General features: G+C 48.5%; 1 protein-coding gene across 1 annotated transcript in view; it reads right to left on the reverse strand.

The window, feature by feature from the left end:
- LOC126574473 (protein disks lost) overlaps positions 1–7,500 on the reverse strand; it is an 80,815-nt gene that overhangs the window by 50,053 nt on the left and 23,262 nt on the right. The gene's annotated exons all lie outside the window — the stretch shown is intronic.

Here is a 7,500-nt window from a genome sequence, read left to right on the forward strand (position 1 = left end):
TTTCGCCTGGTAGCCCCCACCACCCGCCCGATGGATGAAGAGAACGAACGACAACGATGACCACGAACGAGCGATGCGGAAATCCTCAGACACAGAGCGAAAGCGCTGTTGCTCGCTGGCCACACGCTGCGCCTCTACTGTGTTAACGTATCTCTCTCTTTCTTTGTTCCGCATCCAAACGGAAAGTCCTTGGACGCTCGTTAAACGACAGGAAATGGCAGCGCACAAACATATGGCCAGCAGCAGCACCGCCGCCGCCACTAACACGCACGGTTACGTTCTCTACACCACACTCGACGCAGGTTTTTTATCTTGTTCCTTTACACGTTTTTGCAGTCATCATTCGCCGTTAGTTTCACTCTTTTTTTATCTGCACACTAAAGTCCCTCAATTTTACAGTTCATTGCACCAACGAGCGGAGAAAGATCGAAGGGGGTCGGAATCCAGACAGATAGAAGAATTCACACTCGTTCTCGTTCAGCGGAACGCGCACACACATCCATCCATCCACCAACCACAATTCGGTTCGCCACCCGGGGGGACATTTTGCTCGAGATCGAAAACACGCCGTTTTTCGTTGTTGTACACAAAAGGATTCACAATCTCATTTCTGCACCACTTATTCGACATTCGACTGTCCACCGCAGCAGGCGCCGTTTTGGTGAAAAATGATTCATCACGGGATAGCGTACGACGCGGAAAGGTTAGATTCCGGGAAAATGGTGTCTACCGCCGCCGCTGCCGTCTCGCCACAACACTCCAAGGGTACCGCACCCGTCCACTCGGGGACCATGGGGTGCAGACACTACATTCCCGGAAAGATGCTAACACCAGGAACACAAGGTCGTGGGAACACGGGAAGGTGCCTGGCAACCTCAAACGCAGCCCTCTCGGATCGTTGCCAAACGAAAGGAAAAATAATTAAATGTTCCAATGATTGGAGCGCTTTGCTGCTGCTGGAAACGCACGGAGCACGCCGAGAACTTACTCTTACTCGCGCCAACTCTCACACACGACTGTCTGCGCCAAGTACGGCCGAGAGCAGCGACCACGACCGACAGCACCACGCACCGTAGAGACGAGAGACTCTCGCAGTGCCCCTTCACGCACACTACCGGGCGAGGCGGCGCGCATGCCCGTTGCTGCACGCGGTTATACGAGGACCGCATCTGCCGAAGATGTCCCCGGTCGCCGGCGAAACACACGCGCTTCAGGCGATGGAACAAAGCAGCATGGCGATCGCACCCAGTCGCAGCTAAATCCAGCAGCATACACATTGCCACAGACAAACTTCTTACTTTAATTCATTCTAAGCGAGTAAAAGGCGAGTTTGATGGCTCCAAAAACCAGCCACCGCGATATCTTTTTAACGAGAGCACACAGCTGTGTTTGTTAGCGCCATTTGTTGGCCTTCTCTCGCGCTCTCTCGCTCCCGCTTTCCCGCTCTCGGTTAGCTGGCACAACAACGCGCTTCTTCTTCCTCTTCTTCTTCTTCTTCTTCGGCGCGCGTTCTACCGGCGACAAACGCTTGTATATATCACTTGTATATATATCAGCCAGACGGTCCCCCTCCTACACCACCTCCATACCCCCCTCCCTCCTTCTTAATGTATCGAGCAGGCGGCGAAAGGACGACTCCCTCCAGGACTCCGCAGGACTCGCAAACGGTTTGAAGGAACAATAGTCGAAGCAGCCTGCGCGCGCCTCGATGGCGTTTGTGTTGCTTTGTTTGTTTTTAAAGACGACTGTTTTTTTTTTGGTAAGCATTCGTACCAATCGGGCGGAAACGGGGAAAAGAACTCGGCCCCCCACCATGTCCCCAGCAGCGCGATCGCGAGTTCTGTCTACCGCTCTTTCGTATGGCTTTGCTTGCTCGCTCGCTCGCTTGCTCGCCTGCTGCGGCGCACCAACACCGCGAGAGATAGAACGCCACCAACACCAACCAAAGCAGGGTTCAAAAACATTTCCATCGGCATCGGATGACGACGGGCACGCAGAGAGTTAAACAAAGAAGTTCCAAAATAAACGCATCGCATACTACGTGCTCGGCGCCGCGTGCTTTGCGCGACTCGGGATTTCTGTGAATCCTGGAAAAATGGTTGACGTTTCTTTTACTTTTTTTTGCTTTCCGTATGGCCTTTGAGCATTGAATGAATCTCGGATACGGCCAAACATTTGCGCAAAGCCCAAACAGCAACCGTCGGTCTGGCTCAAGCGAAACCAAAACCACCGCAAAACTGAAAATGCGAACAACACATTTCCAACGGCAACGCATGGCAGCAACAACCGGCAACTCTTCGCATCGCTTTTCCTCCTGGCTGGCAAGTATCCTGCTCAACGAAATGGCTGACTCGCTGTATCCTTCTCTTTCATTCACCGCTCCTGCAACACACACAAGCGCACTTTTCCGCGCACACAAACACAGATGTCCCGGCGAGTGGGATTGGCTCGGTGCGATACATTATTCATGGGCTTATATTATCCTGCCGACCGGCTGAGCGTCACCCTACCCAGGGCCCTGCGTGTCCTGTGACGATGGCGATGGCGGAAAAACCCGGCCCGTTATAGCCACCGTTAGCAAGGGTCCCAGGGTCCCGGTGCTCCCTCAGTCGCCCTCGGTTTCGTTGTTACCCCGAACGCAGCCCTCCGTCCTAAATACGCCAATGTCCTGCTGGAAGGACTTGAAAGTCGAAAGAGAGGGAGATAAAGTTTTGCACCCTTTTGAAAAATCCCAACAACGCCAGTCGTCGGCTGGGGTGTTTTTTTTTTAACTCAACCAAGCCCATTGCTGTGTGCGTGCGTGTGCTATGGCGTATACCTGACGTTTAATGGCACTGCGACGGTTGGGGTGGATACAACTGGAAGCCCCCTTCTCCCAAAATTAGGAACACAAATCGAACCAGAAGCGAATGACTAGAAAACTGCAAATTTTAATATGCCGAATGCTGAATGATCAGAGTGTTTTTTTATCCTCCGAATGATCGAATATCCTTTTTTTACTCAACATCAAATTTCCCAGAGCTATGGAAACCAATGGTCACCATGGTTTCTTCGATCGTTTTACAAACCATTAACCGACATTAATCAGAATTGCAACGGTATCTATGTTTACCAAAGTGCGCAGTTAATGATGAACTTTTGGTAAACAATCTGCACATTTTCAGTTTGAAGGACGAAATTGCAGGTTAGATTGTCAGCCATCAACACTGTTGCTGTCATACGCACTATGGACTTACGGAAGGCAGGAACGGTAAAGCATGCCGGTTTCATCCGCTAATATTCTCAAAAACGGCTAATGCCGGACATTAGAATCATACCAAATAATTTGCGATAACGCTTAGCTTCTATGGGGGGGGGGGGGGGGGGGTAATCTCAGGGGCGAGAGACGCTGCCGAACTTGAGAAGCCTTTAGGTCTGGCAGACCCACAATTTTACGATTAACACATGTGCAAAAGCTGCTTCTGTTAAACTCATTTATTCAGCTCCACTAGCAGCGGCAGCAGCAGCAGCAGCAGCAGATATCGCGATGACTTCATACATTTAACATGATACGTTTGCAGCAGACAGCTGGGCGTGTGTGGAGTGAGGCTCCCAAAAACAGGGAAAAACAACCCAAAAAACAAAAAGAAAAATGTGCGTTTTATCAGTGTACAGCAGCTCTCCTGCCTGTACCATCATGAACGCTCTCTATCAATGCCACGCGCCGTAGCCGCGCATTTGGACGCCTGCCCAGTTCATCTGCTTCAGCGCGTAAATTGCTGCAGCCGGCAGCACGCTCACCAAGCGGATCCAAGGAGCCCGCGGCCCAAGTATCCTTGAAAGGCAACAACAGCATCTGCCGATCTTCGGGGCACGTGTTGTTGTTCCACTACTCCCGCTCGTGTGTGAAGGAGGTGCGTGAGGGTGACACTCGGATTGGTATCATTAAAACGTTCGTTCCCTTTTTGGCCGTTTTCATCTGGTCGCCCGGCTACAAGCTGCGATCGGAGCTAAGGCACATTAAACTTCAGCTGCTGCTGCCACATTTTGTGGCCAGCATCTTTCACAAGCCATCGATAAATATCGAGTGCTTGCTCCACGCCACCGATCGGCGATGACTTGGGCCATCGAGTGACGAAGAAGAAAAAAAAGAAGCATTTTTTTCGGTCCTGCTTCCAGCGAGACCGCGGACACGCCTGTTCCGGAGAGGCCACAGTACTATACCATCTGTTACGCGACACACACCACCAGACGAAAACCGATCCTCGTCCACTGATGAGCGCCGACTGGTAGAGGGATGGATGGATATTATTTTTCCTTTAAATTAAACCAAACGGTTGATGAGCAGCAGACCGCGTGTGCTAATCACTCGGCGGGGCACATATTGCGCCAAATGCGATATAAGGGCGTTTTATGAAACTGTATAAATTTGCATCAACTATCAGCAATCGATGAGGCGAGCAGCGAGGAGTTTCAAGTGGCGAAACATCTGGCGCAAACAAACTGCCACTACTGCTAACACAACGCTGCTATAGGTCATTGGTACTTCTATATCTGCCTTGTGTATACAGAGTGTAGTCTCTGGAACCTCTGGAGCCTGTCTGGATAGGACTCTAGAAGTGGTGTGTGGAACGACCATAAGGTTCGTCAACATCTGACATTTTCCATTTCACTCTAACGAAGACATCATACTACTGTGTACAAGAAGTAAGGTAAAAGAATATTTCTTTTGGAAATTGTTCATCTATTCTTGCAAATCGAGTTCATCCCATTCTAATTAATATCCCCGCGACATAATGCACTTACCACGACGAATTTTCAAAACACTTGAAATCATTGACTTTACGGATGACCTTCAGCTTCTTCTTCGCAGCGGCTTGAATCAGCTTTTTTAATAGCTAGAAGTCACATGGTCCTATATCAAGCAAATACGGTGATTGTGGAACGATATAAGTTGAGTTTTTGGCGAAAAAGTCACGGAAAACCAACACCAGTCGCTGTTACCAACTGTATCAGTCGAGTTGTGACGCGGTTGAGGCCAAAAACAATTTTCAAAATATAATTAACGAATTATCTGAATATGCCAATATCATCAGCAAAGATCTCTAGTTATTAATTGACGGTTTTCCAACACCAAATTGTTGATTTGTTGAGTGTAAGCCTTTTCAATTGACGTTGATGGTCACCTAGGACGTAGTTTGTTTTCAACACGTTCCTGACCTTCCTGGAAGTCTTTTGACCACTTATCCACAGTTTTATTTCACTTAGCGTAGTCACCAAAAGCTTTCTGCATCATTCTATACCTATCTGCAAACTAAATTTTATGCAAGTTATTTTCTCCAAAAATGTCGTCATGGCGAAAAACGAAGAATGCATTATTAGTAGCTCACAAGAAAAATCCTATCACAAATTCTACTCAATATTTTGACATAAAAGTTAAAGTAAACTACAAAAAATCATTAGCACTAGCAAACTGAGTACCGTATTCCCTTATTTGATGGACACAGTAACGTAAAAGTTAGTAGTGCAGAATAAACTTTTTCTTGTTTAATTAGTGCATCCTGTGGAGTCCTGTCTGCCGTGGATAATTTCCATCTATTAAAACTGAAAATCTAACATGTATAAGATGCCCAAATGGAAAATTTGTCAAAACAAACCAGTTGGAAATTTGGTGAAAAATGGAGCTTCAATAAATTGAGAATAATGTTGAAAGAAATGTGTACCAGAACTCAGCAAAGTTCAAAAATCGGAGTCATCCCGCCCATGGACCGTTGTACTATTACTGATACAGCAGCTAGAACCTTGTGATGCTATCAATTGATACAGTCAAGAAGAGAGTTTGCGTCCCCGACATTCACATTTTTGCGTTCGATGCAACTTGTGGTCCTCTCCTTCCCCTTTCCCGTGAGATCGCCCATCACGCCCGCGCATGGTCACGTTTGGTAGAGCCGCGCATTGGCGTTTCCGGCAATGAAGCTGGAGGGGATGAGCACGACCCTGATCCGGGGGGTGGTGGCGATCCAGCAGACAACAACAACAGACAACAGACAACAGAGCATAACCGAACGCCAAGAGATGCCATGGGGAGCGAGAACACCGCGTAGTTCGTCGTCGTCGTCGTCGTCGTCGTCGTCGTCGTCGTCCGCCTGGGCTCCAGACAAAGAACAATTCGCATGGCAAAAAGTTGCCGCCGCCGCCGCCGCCGACGCCACCGAGCATGCACCCCCACCCGCAGGAAAGGTGCTCTCGGAGACTCGGAGACTTCTTCCTTGTGCCATTCGCTGGGTGGATGATGATGGAGCCCGGGGGGCAGTTATCGGGTTCAGTGAACTCCAGGAAGCCAGCAGGGACGAAGAATGGCTCGATTCCAAGCGGCGAAGGGCAGCAGCAGCGGGCCAGGCCGCTTGACAGAGAGAGCTCAGCTCGCAACTCGCTCGTGCAGATGAATTGTTCTGTTCTTCTGCATCGGTTTGGTACCTCACGCTCTCTACCAACACACTCGACGTTCGTTGATTCTCGGTCCGTGGCCCGTGGCCCATGTACATGTGTGAGTGGTTGATGTATGAGTTCAGGTTGTGGTTCAGCCAACGGTGGCTGCGGCGGCGGTGGCTCTTTGGGGTAGAGCAGTATAGCTTCGATATTGCGCCCCGGCCACTATTAACCATAACGGTGGCTGACTGGTTGGCTGGCTGGTTCTGGGGATAGAATGTGGTAGAACATCTCTTCGAAAGCCACCTCGCAAGGCTGGACATACGAGAATTCCCCTGAGGAACCAGGACCCGACAAAATAAAAGTGAAAAAAAATAACAAACCCAAAAGGATAACGATTATTGAACTTTAAAATCAAATTATCAACTGGAAACTGCAAACCTGCAGCATCTTATTTGGAGACTATGAAACCGTTGCAAAAAACAGATAAAAAACCAGAAAAATAAGATAAGATAATAGAATAATGCATGCATATTGCTGTGATATAAAATATCCCTCAATTATGAAAATTTGTTCGAACTCTAGAATGAAAAACAAACATCTCATCTAACGAGTAAGTCCCGAATCACACTTAACAAGTCACATTTGTAACAAACAATTTCGGTGATAATGTTTCAAACGTTGCAAAGACTTGACTTTCCTGTCGACACAAGGATAGCAAAAAAGAGAAACCGGGAACCGGGCAGGATATCCCGGCAGAATCCGACAGCCATCATTGTGTGCGTGTTGGCCGATCCCCGGGAAAGATGCCTTGTGTGGATCGGTGTAGACGCGGATACGTCGCAACGGTTAAACCGATGTGGTACGGTTGGCAATAAGGATTTCAGGATCTCTCCTACCTCATACCTCCGACAAAACCCAAACAGCACTCAAACACCCGAATAATGCGGAGTTGGATGGAAAAAAAACTTGTACTGCCAGAAAAGGGGTATGAAAACACATTCGAGTGTGTCGGTCTCAAAATGTGGTGACTAAAAAACACAAGCACCACACCAGACTGGAAATTAACGGAAAGAATTTTGAGGAGAGAGC

This window comes from Anopheles aquasalis, chromosome 2 (assembly GCF_943734665.1).
Source record: "Anopheles aquasalis chromosome 2, idAnoAquaMG_Q_19, whole genome shotgun sequence".
NCBI lineage: Eukaryota > Metazoa > Arthropoda > Insecta > Diptera > Culicidae > Anopheles > Anopheles aquasalis.